Source organism: Stegostoma tigrinum, chromosome 11, assembly GCF_030684315.1.
Source record: "Stegostoma tigrinum isolate sSteTig4 chromosome 11, sSteTig4.hap1, whole genome shotgun sequence".
Classification (NCBI taxonomy): Eukaryota; Metazoa; Chordata; class Chondrichthyes; order Orectolobiformes; family Stegostomatidae; genus Stegostoma; species Stegostoma tigrinum.
In genome coordinates this window covers 72,489,261-72,506,897 of record NC_081364.1, presented here as the reverse complement: position 1 = coordinate 72,506,897, position 17,637 = coordinate 72,489,261, and the positions used below count along the sequence as shown (strand labels likewise).

The following is a 17,637-nucleotide window of genomic DNA, read 5'->3' as shown; positions in this document are numbered from 1 at the left end:
TCTTCCTCTCACCCATCCCTTCCTCCCACCTCAAGCTGCACCTCCATTTCCTACCTACTAACCTCATCCCACCTCCTTGTCCTCTCCATCTTCTCTGGACTGACCTCACCCCTCCCTACCTCCCCACCTATACTCTCCTCTCCACCTATCTTCTTTTCTCTCCATCTTCGGTCCGCCTCCCCCTCTCTCCCTGTTTATTCCACACCCTCACCCCAACCCCTCTCTGATGAAGGGTCCAGGCTCGAAACGTCAGCTTTTGTGCTCCTAAGAAGCTGCTTGGCCTGCTGTGTTCATCCAGCTTCACACTTTATTATCTTGGATTCTCCAGCATCTGCAGTTCCCATTATCTCTGATACAATTGTTGACAAAGTTCTGCAGGTCTGGCAGTATCTGTGAACAGAAATTAGAGTTAACATTTTGTGTCAAGTTTCCCTTCCTTAGATCTATTCTCTCCGCAGATGGTGCCAGACATACAGAGTTTTTTCAGCAATTTCTGTTGAATTGTGATGACATTTCGGACACATCTCTGGGAAAAGTGCTGGAAATGACACTTGAATAGTTATTTGACCAGCAATAATTCGATGGTCCAAAGGGCCTTTTTCTCTGCTGTGGACTCCGAAACTGGGAGATTGGTTCAGATCAGTGAGCAAGGGCACGGAAAGGGGGAGGGGGACGGGGAACAGAGGGAATGAGCGGGTGAAGGCTGGGAGAATTTCGCCGACAAAAGCTTTCAAGCGAAGGGGAGTGGTGATGGAGAAGGAGAGACAAAAGAAGTGTCTGATATAACAAGGTGTGGAGCTGGGTAAACACAGCAGGCCGGGCGGCATTGGAGTATCAGGAAACTTGACGTTTCAGGTCTGGGCTCTTCTTCAGAAATGGGGAGGGTGAGGGGTCTCTGAAATAAATGGGTGGACAGTGATAGCAGGTAGATAGTGGAGTGGATAGGGTGGGAAAGAAGATGGACAGGTCAATGAGGGGGGTATGAAGCTTGAAGAGGTGAGTGTAGGAAGGGAGTGGGGATGTGGGTTGTTCAGTGACGGGGGAGAGGTGAATATGTTGGAGAGAAGATGGGCAAGTCAAGGGGCAGGGATGAGCGGGCGCTGATCTTGGGATGAGGTCAGGGTTGGGGAGATTTTGAAGCTTGTGAAGTCCACATTAATACCACAGGGCTGCAGGGTTCCCAGGCCGAATATGAGGTCCTGTTCCTCCAACATTCGGGTGGCATCGTTGTGACACTGGAGGAGGCCCAGGATGGTCATGTCATCAAGGGAGCAGGAGGGGGAGTTGAAGTGGTTTATGACTGGGAGTTGTTGTTTGTCACAAGCTGAGTGTAGGTGCTCTCTGTGATCTCTGAGCCTGCGTTTGGTCTCCCTGATGTAGAGGAAGCCACATTGGGGACAGTGGGTGCAAAAGACCTCATCAGCAGATGTAAAGGTGAACATCTGTTTAGTGTGGAAGGTTTTCTTGGGGCCTGGGGGTGCCAGGGCTGGTGGGGATCGTGGGAAGTGTGGAGTGGAAGAGGGAGCCATGGAGAGCGCGGTCCCTCCAGAAAGCAGATCACGGTGGGAAGGGAAAAATGTCTTTGGTGGTGGGGTCAGCTTGCGGGTAGTGAAAGTGGTGGAGAATGATCTGTTGGATCCGGAGATTGATGGGGTGATACGTGAGGACAAGGGGGATTCTCTACTTGTTTTTATTGTGGGGAGGGAGTGTAAGGGCTGAGGTGTGGGAAACGCAAGAGATGGGGTCAAGGGTATTTTCAACCACTGTTGCGGGGGGGTTGTTTGTGTGTGTGTGTGTGTGTGTGTGTGTGTGTGGCCATTGCCGTCCTTGAAAAACAAGGACACCTCAGATGTCCGGGAGTAGAACACCTCATTTTGGGAGCAGATAGGTCTAGGAAGGACAGACAGGTATCAGAAATGGCCCAGGTGAACGTCAGGTTGGGGTGGAAGGTGTTGGTAAGGTAGATAAAATGTTCAAGCTCCTCGTTGGAGAATGGAGCAGCATTGATACAGTCATTGATGTAACAGAGGAAGAGATAGGGGGATAGGGCCAGTGTAGCTGTGGGATAGGGACTGTTCCACTTTTCCCACAAAGAGGCAGGTACAGCATGTGCCACTGTGGCCACCCCTTTCATCTGTAGGAAGTGAGAGGAGTTGAAGGAGAAGTTGTTCAGATGAAGAACGAGTTCAGTTTGGTGGATATTGGTGAAGGGGGACTGGTCTGGCTTGTGGGACAGGAAGAAGCAGAGGGCTTTTTTAGGAGAATGCAAGTATACAGGTATTGGACATTCATGATGAAGATGAGGTGTTGACGGCCAAGGATTCGAATGTTTTGGAGGAGGTGGAGGGATTGGGTGGTGTCCCGGATGTAGGTGGGGAGCACCGGGGCCAGGGGGGAGGAAAGAGAGTCGAGATAAGTGGGGATACATTCGGTGGGGCAGGAGCAGGGATGATGGGTCAATCAGGGCAGTCGGGTTTATGGATTTTGGAAAGGGGATAGAAGCGGGCGGTGTGGGGTTGGGCAGCGATGAGGAAGGAGGCTGCTGCTGATGAGGTTATGGGTGTTCTGGGAGATGCTGTTTTGGTGGTCGTCGGTGGGGTTATGATCATGGGGACAGTAGGAGGAGGTGTCAAAAGCTGACACATGGCTGATATATAAGTTATCCATGTAGGAGAAAAATACGTAGAATACTTGCACACACAGCAACAAATGTCCCCGAGAATATCAGAGTCAATGTGTGAGCCTCTTCAAGAAGGGCGAGGTGCCTGACTGTCTGCCACTGAGAAAGGGCGCGGGAGTGTCTACAAGTCAGGTCGCAAGCATTAGTGTCATGTAAGCTGGTTGGCTTTCAGGGTTTGCATCACTCAGGCGGGGGTACAATTCCCAGTCAGGAAATGATGATTTATATCTCTTCCTGTTAACTGTAGGAATGAAGTAAATTCCTGGTTATGCACAGAACACGCACTCTGAATCTACCAGAATCAGTCCAATGAGAGCTTGCCTTCACATTGAAGGATAATGGCAGCAGTTTGATGGGAATTTGACCACAACAAACTCCCCTCCAATTTTCTCACCATTCTGAGTTTGAACTATGCCGCTGTTCCATCAGCGTCGTTGCTTCTAAATCCTGGAACTCCCTTCCTAATAACATCAAAGCTGTACCTACGTGCCAAGGAGTTTGAGTGTTCAATAAAGTAACTCATCACCTCCATCTGTGGGGGAATTAGGGATGGGCAATAAATCCAATCCCATTGAATGAAGTCCTATCCCAGGCTTCCGGGTTCAAGCTGCAGCTTCTAACTGAGCACCTACAAACGGTCAGGAACATGTTCAGAAGCAAAGTGTGGGAGTGAAGCAAAAGTGAAAAGCAACAATGGCTGTGACGGAGGCAGGGGCATGAGGCAGGAAGTGAGTGTGGAACTGTTGGTGCAAGGATCAATGTTGGCTCCAATGGTCCAGGCTTTACATTTGCTCAGGAACCAAAATGAACCTGTTCGTCTTGTTAGGTTCCCTCAGTGTGTGTTAACGTTGTTCATGGGCCCCAGGAGGATGAGCCCATGCTCCTTATCCAGTTAGCTGAAACTGGTGAAATTTGTCAGTTTTAAACCAAAGGGTCCAGGCCCAAAACGTCAGCTTTTGTGCTCCTGAGATGCTCTTTGGCCTGCTGTGTTCATCCAGCTCCACACTTTGTTAGCTCGGATTCTCCAGCATCTGCAGTTCCCATTAACTCAGGAGAAAATTGTCTCTTTCCATGTATTTTCACAGGAGTGGTGTTAGATCAAAATTCTCACTGAGTAACACTGATACAGGAAAGTTCACCAAGTTACTGTGATTGCGTGGTTACGGAAATGGCCCTACGGGTGGGTAAAAAAATCAGTGTGTAGTAAACAGGCGATCTTGAGTTAAAATCCCAGCGGTGCCTGAGCTTTACATTGAAGATTCCTTGTTTCAACTTCTCTGAAATGCCATATTGTTGATCTGAACAGCAAAGTTACTTGCCCCCCTTTATTCATTCACAGACTGAGGGTGTGACTGGCTCGGCCAACATCTATTGCCCGTTGCTAATTACCCACCATGTTTGCTGTGGGCCTGGAGTCAGACGTAGGCGCGATCAGGTAAGGATCAAAGATGCCTGAACGACATGAAGGAACAACATGGGTTTTGGTCCCCTGATGATGGATTTATGGCCATCATTGCATTCTAAATTACAGATATTTATTGAACTGAAATCCCATTATCTTCTGGGGGTGATATTTGAACATTGGTCTACAGAATGTTACCTTGCTTTCTAAATAAACAGACCAGCAACAATACCACTCGACCATTACTTGTCCTGTCAGTGCAGAGAACTGAGCATGGTTCCTATGTTTGAATGCAGACAGTTATCATTTGGTGCTGGCACTCCTGTCGCCTATTTTCTCCCTATCAGGGAATGGTTTCCTGCTGACAATTAATTCATCCTGATGTTTGGTAGGAATAACAAGGTGAGACAGAATAAACTGCAGCCTTACTGCGGAATATTGTGATAATGAGACAGACACCAGGAACTGATCACCCTCATTCTATGCTGTCACCATTCATTCATTTTACACCAACAGTAAAAACATCACAGTCATCAAATAATTGTGGCATTTTGTTTCTTTTCTGGTGGACTAGTAATTCTATTTAGAAGGCTAAACACTCATCATGTTTTGAGGGAATAAATGTCTCCTTGGCTCAGTCCTTAGTAACAGAAACACTATTTGGAGAATGTGAGCCCAGTACCAGGTTTTACAATCGGGGTGGGAAAGTCTCTCAGCAGCTCCAGCCTCAAACACTGTCCAGTCTTCAGACTTTTCAAAGGGCAGCAACGGGAAATGAGGGATATCGATATAGAATCCCTACAGTGTAGAAACAGGCTCTTTGGCCCAACAAGTCCACACTGAACCTCAAAGCATCCCACCTCCCCATAACCCACCTAATCTACACCTTTCTAAACACTATGGGCAATTTATCACGGCCAATCTACCTACCCTGCACATCTTTGGACTGTGGGAGGAAACCCATGCAGACACGGGGAGATTACACAAATTCCACACAGACAGTCGCCCAAGGCTGGAATTGAACCCTGGTCCGTGGTGCTGTGCGGTAGTAGTACTCACCACTGTGCCACTGTGCTGCCCCCAATATGGATAATTAGCAGCAGTGTCAAATGGAGAAATGGTCCTTTTAGTGTCTACCTCAATATGCAACTCTATTTGCCTCTGGGTATTCACCTCCATCCAAGGTAGGGACACTATCACTGCCTGAGTGGCCCAAGTGACTGAGAGGGAGGGGAAGATCAAACGGGCACTGCCCTCCCCAGCACTGTTTGCAGGCAAAAAAACAATAGTTTAATGAGAGAGACAATGGGAACTGCAGATGCTGGAGAATCCAAGATCATAAAGTGTGAAGCTGGATGAACACAGCAGGCCAAGCAGCATCTCAGGAGCACAAAAGCTGACGTTTCGGGCCGAGACCCTTCATCAGAAGGGTCTTGGCTCGAAGTTTCACTTAACGCTCAAGGTACGGATTGAGAAGCGAGGGGTTTGCAGATGGCTGGGTGAAAAGACACCAGGATTGCATCTTCCTGTCTCCCAGATACAGATTCGGGGAACATACACAGTGCCACAACTGATCAGAGAGGGCTACACCACTGAAAAAGACCCTTCGACCCATCGGGTCTGACCGGTTGAACTCGAGACCTTGACTGTTCTTGGAACAAAATCAAAATTGCTGGAAAAGTTCAGTAGGTCTGGCAGGATTTGTGAAGAAAAATCAGGGTTAACACAGTGGGTCGGGGGACCCTTTCTCAGAACTGACTGTTCTAGTCTTACTTCCCAGCACATGGCTCGCAACCTCACCATAGTTAGCCCTGCAAGTGAATATCTTAAAGCTCTTTAACTTTTATGAAGGTTTGTGCTTGTGCTGCAATGACAGGCAGTGAGTTGCCTTCTCCCACCTTTGGCAGTCTGATTGAAAAGCCTTGTTCCTTGTCTCAAGCAAACTGAAGGGAGTTAACAGCCCTTGCATTCAATACCAGACTTCTCCCATAGTCAGCAGGATCTGAAGCAGCATAGGGATGCCCCACTAGACATTGGCCCACGACCTTAACCAATCAGCCATGACTGCTAGGAGAGATATGATGCCGTTTATCTTTTCAGGTCACTTTCCCTGGCCAGTTGAGCTGTGGCAGAATGAATTATTGCTGGGTTTGTTTGAATCCAATCACTTCGCAGATTTTTAAAGTGTTATACTTGGTACACGGTGATTCTGGTTGTTTCATCCCAATAGATAAAATAAACTTTCATTCGCAAGCAAAATATCAATTGCAGGAAAAAGGCTCAGCAGATCTCGGAGCATCTGTGGGCAGATAATTTGAGTCAATGTTTTAGAGCTTCTTCAGAACTCTGTTTTCTTCTTTCTGTGGTGCAGTTTCTGCTTTTGTTTCAGATTCCAAGCATTCCCAGCTCTTTATGGCAGCGAGAAAAGCAACAGTGAAATACCTTTGAAGTCACTCACCAGACAAGATTTCCGTTTGGGCAACATTTTCCTGACTACCTTAAAACCCGTAACTGTACAGTCTAAAGGGAACTGGGAGAGTGAGAATACCACTTGTTCCTTCCTCGGTGGCCTCAAACCGACAGCTTCACATTTCACAGTTGAAAGTGACAGCCAGTTGATTAGATTAGATTTCCTACAGTGTGGAAACAGGCCCTTGGGCCCAACAAGTCTACACTGCCCCTTGAAGCATACCAACCAGACCCATCCCCCTGGAACCCACACACCCATGAACACTATGGGCAATTTAACATGGCCAATCCGCCCAGCCTGCACATCTTTGGAGTGTGGGATGAAACTAGAATGGCTGGAGGAAACCCACACAGACAGTCGTCAGAGGCTGGAATCGAACCTGGTTCCCTGGTGCAGTGAGGCTGCAGTGCTAACCACTGAGCCACCGTGCCGGATGGCAGCACAGAAAATTGCGAGCTCTTAAAGCAGGTTTGGAGTGAATTCAAACTTCCAACTGCCCTCAGTTGGAATGATAATTGTCTGTATCAGCTGTACTTTTCCAAAACTGAAGGCATTTCATGAAAAACAGCAGTTATGCAGAATAAACAGACGGAACACTGCAGAAACTCAACATGCCCAGCTGGACTGGTGGGAAGTGAAACAGAGCTGACGCTTTTGGGAAAACGGGATTCTTGTTCAGAACATGTCTTTCCTGAATGGCAACACGTTGCCTGACCCGAGAAAATGTGAGCTTGTTTTGAGAGGAACGTAGTTGGCAGGATTTGAACCTGCGCGGGGATACCCCAATGGATTTCTAATCCATCGCCTTAACCACTCGGCCACAACTACAGGCCACTGACTGACTTTTAGTATTTCTTTTGACATGTATCTAACAGGAAAGGCAAGGATTCAATTCGTGATGTCTGTGCCACGACCCTAATATTTACTGTCACCCTGTACTTGATCAGAACAGAGTCGGCTGTTGTGGGATTGAATTGAACTAAACACGTTGATGAACGATAGAGTGGATGGAAAGGATCCATTTCCATGAGCGGAGAGATTAATTATCAGGGCGATGGATCGAGGAAGAATTATGTCCTTGCATTTTAATCGTGCCTTTCACCACCACCCAAATCACAGCCAATGAAGTACATTTGGAACAGGGTCATCTTTGGCAAATCTAACGTGCAAATCAGGGCAGTTGGTTTAATGAGAGGTCTAAAAACAAAATGCTGGCACTGGAGACACCGGTGAGTTCACACAGAACTTTGGAGGCTGGTCATGCTCGGATTTATACCTGGGTGTGTTATCTCAGGGAAATGAGTTGCCCATATATGCAATATATGCAAATCTCTGGCTTCTATTTTACAGCAAATTCTGTATCCAGACAGCCAAATTTCCATGAATCCCATGTCTCCTAACTTTCTAAATGAGCCTACGTTGGGGAACCTAATCAAATGCTTATCTGAAATCCATATGCACCACATCCATTGCTCGATCTTCATCAATGTCAGTTGCCACATCCTCAAAGAATTCAGTAAGGCTTGTGAGGCATGCCCTGTCCCTCACAAACCTATACCAACTATTTCTCATCAAATTATGCTTGTCCAAATAATCATAACTACTTAATCTCAGAATCCTCTCCAATAACTAGCCCACCACAGAATGACTGACTGTTCAGCAATTCCCAGCAGCAACCTTGTGCATATCCCATCTGGCCCGGGGGCTTATCTATCCTCATGTTTTTCAAAATTTGTAGCACATCCACCTTCCTAACATCAACCTGTTCGAGCATATCTGCCTTTTTCATGCTATCCTCACAATCGTTAAGGTCCTACTCACTGGTGAATACTGAAGCAAATTATTCATTAAGGCCTCCCCTACCTTATCTGACTCTGCGCACAAGTTTCTTCCACTATCCCTGATATGTACTGTCATTAATCTGACCATCCTCTTGTCCCTCACGTAAATATACAATGCCTTGGGATTTTCCTGAATCCTACCTGCCATACCCCACTTCTTGCTCTCCTAAATCCATTCTTCAGTTCCTTCCTGGCTATCTTGTCATCCTCCCGAGCTCTGTCTGACCCTTGTTTCCTTAACCTTAAGTAAGCTTCCTTCATCCTCTTGACTAGATGTTCCACGTGTCTCGTCATCCAAGGTTCCTGCTTCAAAGATCAGAAATGGGAAATGGGGAATGCGGACAATGGATTGTCAGAGAATGTGAAAAGAGGGTGAGCTGGATACACAGAGTCAGAAAGACACAAATAGAGACACATATTGTGACAGACACAGAAACGAACAATTCTCCATTCAACATGGCTGCTAACTGACAAAAGGAAAAGAAAAAGGCAACCATCTAAACAGACCCTTTCAGCACCTCATGGTAACTGAAGCAGCATTACAGCTGATAACGTCCCTTTAAAGTTGTAAAGTTAGCGTGAGTAAGCAAGTGAGAGAGCGATTTTGATAAATATATTGATTCAACAGATAAAGTGACAAATTTCTCCCAACAATATAATACAGAAATGCAATATTAAACTAGTAGGGGTGAACAGTCAGTGGGTCTGAAACAACAGCTCTGTTTCTCTCCACAGATGCTGCCAGGCCTGCTGAGTTTCTCTACCAATTTGGGTTTTGTGTCATTCCAGGCACCCACCACTCTCTGTGTAAAGAACTTTCCACACATATCTCTCTGAAACTTTCCTCCTCTCACTTTGAACTCATGACCCCTAGTAATTGAGTCCCCCACTCTGGGAAAAAGCTTTTTGCTACCCACCCTGTCGATACTCCTCATGTTTTTGTAGACCTCAATCGGGTCGCCCCTCAATCTCTGTCTTTCTAATGAAAATAACCCTAATCTACTCAACCTCTCTTCATAGCTAGCACCCTCCATACCAGGCAACATCCTGGTGAACCTCCTCTGCACCGTCTCCAAAACATCCACATCCTTTTGGTAATGCGGCGACCAGAACTGCACACAGTACTCCAAATGTGGCTGAACCAAAGTCCTATACAACTGCAACATGACCTGCCAACTCTTGTACTCAATATCCCGCACAATGAAGGAAAGCATGCCATATGCCTTTTTGACCACCGTATTGACCTGTGTTGTCACCTTCATGGAACAATGGACCTAAACACCCAGATCTCTCTGTTCGTCAATTTTCCCTCGGACTTTTCCATTTACTGTATAGTTCGCCCTTGAATTTGATCTTCCAAAATGCATCACCTCGCATTTGCCCGGATTGAACTCCATCTGCCATATATCTGCCCAACTCTCCAGTCTATCGAAATTATGCTGTCATCTCTGACAGTCCCCTTCACTCTCAGCTACTCAACCAATCTTAGTGTCATCAGCAAACATGCTGATCAGACCACCTACACCTTCCTCCAAATCATTTACATATATCACAAACAACAGTAGTCCCAGCACAGATCCCTGTGGAACACCACTGGTCACAGGTCTCCAATTTGAGAAACTCGCTTCCACTACAACTCTCTGTCTGCTGTTGCCTAGCCAGTTTTTTTATCCATCTAGCTAGCACACCCTGCACCCCATGTGACTTCACGTTCTCCATCAGCCTGCCACGGGGAACCTTTACAAACGTCTTACTGAAGTCCATGTAGATGACTTCTACAGCCTTTCCCTCATCAATCAACTTTGTCACGTCCTCAAATAATTCTATTCAGCTGGTAAGACATGACCTTCCCTGCACAAAACCATGTTGCCTATCACTGATATGCCCATTTTCTTCCAAATGGGAATAGATCCTATCCCTCAGTATCTTGTCCGGTAGCTTCCCTACCACTGACGTCAGGCTCACCAGTCTATAATTACCTGGATTATCCTTGCTGCCCTTCTTAAACAAGGGGACAACATCAAAAAGTCTCCAGTCCTCCAGGACCTCACCCGTGCCTAAGGACGCTGCAAAGATATCTGTTAAGGCCCTGGCTGTGCCCTCTCTTGCTTCCCTCAGGAACCTGGAATAGATCCCATCCGGACCTGGGGACTTCCTGCTTTCCACCACAATTTCTCTGCCGAAATTCCTAACATAGGGAAAACTCTAAACACTTACATGTTGCATCTCTTTGTGCTTCTGTCCCTGTCTCACCTCCGGCTCCCATCTCATGAGCTGCTTGGTATGAACGTAGGCACATTATGAAGTCAATCTTTACCTGGAAGGTAAGGCAAGGGATTGTAAGATGGGGCAATGAGAAGCAAGAGTTTGTGCATGGCTGGGTAAAGAAGTACCAGTGTCTTATTTTCCTGGTTCTCCCGGATACAGATTCCAGGAATATGCACAGTGCATAATGGATAATTTGCCTGACAGGCAGAACTGTATTTTGCAAACTCTGTCCCGTCGCTTCACAAACTGAGATCTCCAGCACTGAAGAAAACCCCTTCAGGTCTGCAGCAACTTAACTCAAGACACTGTGTAACTTAGTCTGATTTCTAGCACTTCACTCACTGCGTCAAGTGTACGTCTGAACATGTCTGAACTCCAATCTTGTTCTACTCCGACAGGCAGTGGGTTGCATATTTTCATTGTTGGTGAAATGCTTCTCCTCCACCCTTCCTGTGATTCCTGTTGCAAACAAGGAGGCGGGAAGAAAACTCCTTTCCAATTTCCCTCAGCACTCAACCACAGTTGGCAGGATTTGAAACTGCCCAGGGACACCCCAATGGGCTTCACACTCCATCTCCTTAGCTACTCGATGATGACTGCAGCAACACACTACCTACTCACCTTTCCAGGTCTCTCTCCCTGTGTGGCTGAGGAAGTGTGATTCATTACTTTTTAAAAATCCAATCACATCACAGATTTCGAAAGGGTTATATTCAGTACATGGTGGGTCTAGTAGTTTCATCCTAATGGTGGAATATACATTCAATCAAAAATAAAGACATAAATTGCTAGATAAAGCTCAGCAGATCTGGAAGCATCTGTGTACAGAAAATCAGGGTTAACATTTTCAAAGATAATGAGAACTGCAGATGCTGGAGAATCAAAGATAACAAAGTGTGCAGCTGGATGAACACAGCAGGCCAAGCAGCATCTCAGGAGCACAAAAGCTGACGTTTCGGGCCGAGAGCCTTGATCAGAGAGGAATGATGAAGGGTCTAGGCCCGAAACGTCAGCTTTGGTGCTCCTGAGATGCTCTTTGGCCTGCTGTGTTCATCCAGCTGCACACGTTGACATTTTCAAACCTTGTTTTATCTCACAGGTACTGCCGAGCCTGTTGATTTTCTCCAGCAGTTTCTGTTTTTGTTTCAGATTCCCAATATCGATTGCTCTTTACATTAGACATTTTTTCAAAAATCGAACCGCCTTTGTGGTTACTCACTGGTTGAGATTTCCATTTGGGGAACATTTTCCTGACTGCATTAAAAACTGGAACTGTGGAGCAAAGGGAACTGGTAGAGCGCAAAAAAAAATCACTCCTTCCTGGGTGGCCGCAAAACACCAAATTCCAGCTTAACAGCCAAAAGCTCTGACCAATGGCGCCACAGAGACTGGTGAGCCATTTCCTGCATAAAGCCTTAAAGCAGACTCTTCGTGAATTCAACCTTTAAACCACTTTTCTTAGAATGACAATTTTCCTCAATCAGTTTTATTTTAAAAAAATAAAGCCTTTGGCATTCATTGTGGAGACAAGGCAACAGTCTGATCCCACCCTCTGCAGACACATTTATGTCACTGGGAACCCTCTCTCCTACTAATGGGGCTGTCTGCCTTCAAGACTTTCAGTGTCTTGCCTGTTCCCGAGTTTTCTCATTGCCCCAGAGCCAAGATGAGTTTTAAATTCCTGATGTGCAGGAACGAGAATCCTTTCAATGTCTCAGATCAGTTCATGTCCGGACAACATCAGAGTCAATGTATTGGCCTCTTAAAGAAGGGCCAGGTGCCATGACTTTTTGATGTCACTTGGAAAGTTCACCCTTCTATATCAAAATGATGCCAGAGAACGGCGACTGTGTGCCCGTTTCACTGTGCCCAACTATTCCAATACTTAGTCCATGTAACAATAAAATCTATATCTAAATCTAAATTTATTCTCCTGTGATTCCACTGCCCAGAGAGTTTCAAAAGATTCACAAAGTTGGGGGCAAGCTTTTCCATTTTGCTTGCTTTACATTTTCCAAAATGCCAACTGACAATATTTTCCCAAAATTTCTTCACAATCCTCCACCTTGCACCACATGCATGGATGAGAAATCCTGTTTTGTGGACTGAATCCCACGGCCAGGAATGTTCTCTTTGGAGCAAAGATGGTTAACCAAGGATTTCCTGGGGCTGTGTTTAATGACAGTGGAGGGAGTGGAGGGATGGATGGGTGGGTAGTTGCAGAAATTGTTGCCATTGCCTGGTGTCAGTTACCAAAGTGTTAGGTTCAACGATATTTATTGAAAAACAGAATTTGTTGAGATTAAATATAGAGAATGCTGCAGAAATTCAACAAGTCCAGCAGTATCTATGGAAAGAGAAACAGAGCTAAGAGTTAGAGCATGGTAAAATTCTCGTTCAGATCTCGTGTTTCCTGAATGTCAACCAATGGGCAGACCTGAGAAAATGTGATTTTGAGGTAGTGGCATTTGAGCGAGAACTCATTGAGCATGAATTTCTTTAGAATAAGCAAGTTGAAGCAACATAGCTGGCAGGACTCAATCCTGTGGAAGGAAACCCCAATGGATTTTTAATTCATCGCCTTAACCACTCGACCACAACAATAGTTGCTGACCTGGTGTTTAATATTTTTCATGAAAAGGTTTCAACAGGAAAGGCGATTATTCAGCTGTCCTGTCTTCCCCACAACCTGATGTTTCCTGTTACCTGATAATTGATCAGAAAGGAGGAAGTTGTTGGGAGATTAAATTGAAATACATACATTGATGAAAAATAGAGTGGATGGGAGGGATCCATTTCCATAAGTGGAGAGATTTCCATTAAAGACTAGGCCCGAATCCACACTGCACATTGGCTTATCAGTTACTGGTCTCTCCCCTCCTCCTGGCTGCTCCTTCTGGTCCCAGGAAATACGTTGTAAAGTACAGGCCCGAATCTGCATGGATCTTCATTTATAGACTTACTGAATCCTGTGTCCCACCCCACCTCCCAGCTGCTGCTCCAAGAAAGTGGCTTGTAAACACTTGGCCTGATTCCGCACAGCACAATGTTGACTGGATCACCAGCTGCTGTGTCCCTCCCTGGCCACTGCTCCAGGCTAAGTGCTCCAAGATGCTTGATTTACAGGCTTACCATTTTTTTGTGTCCCTCCCCGCCATCCAGCCACTGCTCCAAGCTAAATGCCCTGTAAAGGCTAGGCCTGAATCAGCATGCATTAGATTTACCAGCCTCTGGATACTGTGGCCCACCTCACTTGCTGGCCACCTCTCCAAAAACGTAGCCTGTAGGACTAGGCCCAAATCTGCACAACACTAGATTTATAGGCTGACTGGGTGATGGTGTTCCTCTACGCCTCCTGGTTGCTGGAGCTGCTTCAAGGAAATTCCTGGTAAAGACTAAGCCCAAATCTGCACAGTGTTAGTTTTACTGGCTACTGGTTACTGTGTCTCTCCCTGCGTCCCAGCCACTGCTCCAAGAATATACCCTGTTTAGTACAGGCCTGACTGGGCATGAAGCCAGATTTACAGGCTTACCAATTATTGTGTCCCACCCCACCTCCCCGCTGCTGCTGTGTTTCAGGGAAGTGCCCAGTAAAGACTAGGCCTGAATCTCCATGGCACTAGATTTACAGGTTTACCGGTTACAGTGTATTTCCCACTTACCTGCCTCTGCTCCAAGATAGTGCCCTGTAAAGACTCGGCCTGTCGGTAGACCAAGTGCCCGGGAGAGACTGGGTGCTAGATTTACATGGTGACTGGGTTACTGTGTCGCTGCCCACCTTGCGGCAGCTGCTGCTGCTTCATGGAAATGCCCAGTAAAGATGAGGCCCAAATCTGCATGATGCCAGGTTTATTGGCTTGCTGGTTACTGTGTCCCTCCTGCTCACCGACCACTGCTGCAAGAGTGTGTTCTGTCAAGACTTGGCCTGAATCTGCATGACATAACATTCATAGGCTCACTGGTAACTGAGCCCCACTTCCTGGCTGCTGCTCCAAACTAAATCCAGGCCCAAATCTGCACGGAGTTAGATTTACAGCTTTGCTAATTACTGTGTCCCACCCTGCCTTCCGGAGGCTGCTGCTGCATCAAGGAAGTGCCTGGTAAAGGCTAGGCCTGAAATTGCACGGTGCTCTGTTTACCAGCGAGGCTTCCCGATTACAGTTTCCATTCCGCTTACCAGCCACTGCTCCAAGAAAGCGTTTGGTAAAAATTAGGCCTGAATCCACAAGTGGTAGATTAAAGCCTTACAGGTTGCCATGTCCCACTCTGTCTCCCAGCCCTCTCTCTAAGAAAGCATCCTGTATAGGCTAGGCCCAATTTGCACGACACTGGTTTCATAGGCTGACTGGATTATTGTGTCTCTCCCGCCTTCCGGGTGCTGCAGCTACTTCAAACAAATGCCTGGTAAAGACTGGGTCCAATCCGCACAGAGCTAGATTTACAAGATAACTTGTTACTATGTCTATCCCTGCCTCACAGCCGATTTTCCAAGAACGTGCCTTGTAAAGAATGGGCCTGAACCTGCACGGAGCTAGATTTATAGGCGCCTCGGCTACAATGTTCCTCCCTGCCTCTAAGCTGCTGCTGCAGGCTAAGTGCCCTGTAAAGACTAGGCCTGAATACACATGATATTGCATTCATAGGCTCATTGGTAACTGTCCCTGCTTCCTTGCTGCTGCGCCAAACTGAGTGCATTGTAAAGAGTACGCCCAGTTCCACACAGCACCAGATTAATAGTCTCACTGATTACTGTGTCCATCTGTGCCTCGCAGCTGCTACTATAGGAAAATGCCGTGCAAAGTTCAGGCCTGAATCTGCACGGAGCTGAATTCATCAGCTTACAGATTATCGGTCCTGCCCTGCCTCCTGGCTGTTGCTACTACATCAATGAAATGTCTTGTAAACACGAGGCTTGAATCTGCGTGGCACTAGATTTATAGGTTTACTGGTTAATCTGTCCCTCCCTGACTCCTGCGAAAGGTACAACTCAGTGTTCAATACCTCAGAATCAAATTGATGACAAGTACAGACGTGATGGGCTGAAGGGCCTCTCTCAGTGTTGTAAAACTCAAGAACTGACTCTATCTGTCCTTCACTGTCTCCATTTATCTCTCATATATATATATTATATATATATATAATATATATATATAATATATATATATATATAATTCACTAATAAACAGTCATAATAGTTATTCCAATGACTGTCAACACACAGTGAAAAAATCTGTCTGCGCACCAACAGATGGAAGATTCTGTTTTCCTGAATAAAAGCGACGTGATTTCCTCTTCACTACATTATATACCATCATCACTCCTTGCCTAATCAGTTAACCTGCCCATATCTGTTTGCAACCTGTTTGTATCCTCTCAGTTTCCTTCCCACATAACCATATATTTTAGCTCAATCTGGATTAATGGTTTGAATTTTTTGAGGATGTGAGCAGGTGCAGGTGTATACCGGCAGTCTGGAGAAATAAACAAACACGTGAAAGCTAACAGATGCAGAGTTAGAGTTCCTCAAAATAATCCACACCAAACACAGGCTTCCAGAACTGGTACAGCATAGGGTTTGATGCCACCGAATCAAAATATCACTGGCTGTACATTATAAACGGGTGCTAAGCTTTTCAGTAAATTTCACCACACATTTCCTTTTTTTGAGAGTTTCTGTTCTGCTCTGATTCACTATTAGACTCCTGTTCTTAACATTCACAGGAACAGTTACCTGAATCTCACATGCCATGCCCTGCTCCCAAACACAACACCTGATTGGAATATGAGATAGCAAGAACTTCACATGCTGGAATCAGAGATAATAAAGTGTGGATCTGGAGGAACTCAGCAGGTCAGGCAGCATTAGAGGAACAGAAAAGCTGATGTTTTGGGTCGGGGCCCTTCTTCAGAAATGAGGAGGAGGATGGGAGCTCAGAAAGAAATAGAGATTTTAGGGTTGGTGGGATGGTGATAGATGAGTGCAGGTAGGCAATGGTAGGGATTGGTCAGTGAGGTGGGAGAAGTGGATAGTTGGTAGAGAAGATGGGCAGATTTGTGCATCAAGAAGGCAGGGATGAGAGGAAGGGTTGATCTTGGGATGAGGCTGATATTTGTGTGGAGGGAAATATACCACTGGCATTACGCCTCACCTCTTCTTCCATTACATTGATGACTGTATTTGTGCTGCCTCGTGTTCCCACGAGAAGTTGCCTTTCACCCCAACTTTAAATTCACCTGGGCCATCTCAGATACCTCTCTCTCCTCCCTCAACTTCTCTATTTCCATCTCTGATGACCTCCTTTAACCGACACCTATCTCATGCACACTAACTCCCACAGCTACCTAGACTACACATCCTCTCACTCACCTTCCTGCAAGAATGTAACCACCTACTCCCAATTCTTCTGCCGCCACGACATCCGCTCCCAAGATAGGGTGTTCCACTCCTGCACATCCCAGATATCCACATATTAAAAAGATCATAATATCCCCCCTCCAGCAATTGAAAACGCCCTCAAACACATCTTTTGCATTTTCATTACCTTTGCCCTCACAACGTCTCCACCCAACAAAAACAAAAAAAGGCAGAAGCCCCCTTTTCCTCACATATCACCCCACTAACCTTCACATCCAAAGTATCATTCTCCACCACATCTGCCACCTACTGTCTGAGCCCTCAACCAAAGGTATATTTCCTGCCACAACCTTATCTACCTTTTGAAGGCTCACTCTGTCTGCAGCTGCCTCATCAGCTTCACATTCCCCACTGCCCACTAACCCCACCATCCTCGGCACCTTTCCCGGCAACTGCAGGGGGTGCTACATGTGCCCCTACACCTTCCTCCTCACCTCAATTCAAGGCAAAAATCAAACCTTCGACATCAGACACAGGGGTTCACCTTCACATCCATCTGCGTCTTCTGCTGTTCCCAATTTAGCCTCCTCCACAACGGTGAGACTAAAAGGAGACTCGGAT

The 17,637-nt window shown here is 46.3% G+C and overlaps 1 non-coding gene across 1 annotated transcript; it reads right to left on the bottom strand.

Moving 5' to 3' along the window:
- Positions 1 to 7,298: 7,298 nt before the first annotated feature.
- Positions 7,299 to 7,380, bottom strand: trnas-aga (transfer RNA serine (anticodon AGA)). Its single transcript has one exon. It is a non-coding gene; the product is annotated as a tRNA-Ser (tRNA).
- Between the last annotated feature and the right edge of the window lie 10,257 nt (positions 7,381 to 17,637).